At 44.6% G+C, this 1158-nt stretch overlaps 1 protein-coding gene across 2 annotated transcripts in view; it reads left to right on the top strand.

The window, feature by feature from the left end:
* HHIP (hedgehog interacting protein) overlaps positions 1–1158 on the top strand; it is an 86534-nt gene that overhangs the window by 81311 nt on the left and 4065 nt on the right. The window lies entirely within an intron of this gene.

Here is a 1158-nt window from a genome sequence, read left to right as displayed (position 1 = left end):
ATATATATATTACATAAAATAAAAATTTTGACCTCTACTATTTTAAGTATTAAAGTATCTCTTGCCAATGAAAATTAAAAGCCCCATTCTTAATTCATAAATGTTAATTTTTTTCTTTACCCTAAACAGGTATTTGTTTCAGAAAAATTACAACCATAACTTGTCTACTTTGTATATTGTATGACAAAAAGTAGCCAATATTTAAAGTTACATATACAGCCTATATTTTAAGCTTAAATTGTTTCAGCACTAATAACATTTCATGATTGATTAATACTATGGTTACTATACTATCAGTGTTCAAATGCACTAATATTCTAATTTCTGAGACTATATCTCCCCTCTGCTCCCTTTGATTCCTGACAATATGTATTCTCTCTGCTTTTTCTATATTGTGTCCATTCTGTTTTATTCCTTACTTTGCATTTTGCCTAACTTCTCAAACTACTAGATCACAAATATTTATTTAGTGCCTTCTAGCAACAGTATGTGTAAACTGATGGCAAACAAATTATTTTGAATATGGGTGACATTATACATATACCATAATAGGTATCTACACTAATATAAGAGAAATATGCAAGTTGACCATACTTCATGACAACCCCACAGCTAATCAGGAGTGAGTATGCAAATTAACCCAACAAAGATGGCAGATTAATTTGCATATGCAAGCACCAAGCGGCCAGGGGCAGGGCAGCCACTTGCGTGTGCACTGGTGCCAAGCAGCCTGGGTCCCGGGGACGGGCATCCTCGGGAGCCAGGCTGCTCTGAGCCTATAGGCCTGCGCGTAGGCCTGGAGTGCCTAGGGTCCTGGAATGACCCCTGGCCACTCTGAGCCTATGCGCGCAGGTGCCAAGCAGCTAGGGGTGGGGTGGGAACATTCCCGGGACCCAGGCGCTCCAAGCTGGCATGCGCACAAGCGGCCAAGGGCGGGAACGTCCTCCACAGCAAGGGAGCAGACAGCAGACAGCAGGGCCCTGCTTGCCCCTGGCCCTGGCAGCAAAGGGCAAGCAGGCCCCCACAGAGAGCAGACACCAGGGCCTGTGGTGGCATCAAGCAGGCAGGTCCACAGAAAGCAGAGAACCACAGGGATCGGGCCTAAGCCATCAGTAGGACATCCCCTGAGGGCTCCCAGATTGGAGAGGGTGCAGGGCA

This window comes from Myotis davidii, unplaced genomic scaffold (genome assembly GCF_000327345.1).
Source record: "Myotis davidii unplaced genomic scaffold, ASM32734v1 scaffold151, whole genome shotgun sequence".
Classification (NCBI taxonomy): Eukaryota; Metazoa; Chordata; class Mammalia; order Chiroptera; family Vespertilionidae; genus Myotis; species Myotis davidii.
Note: the sequence above shows the minus strand (reverse complement) of the source record. Positions and strands in the feature narration are given on the sequence as shown.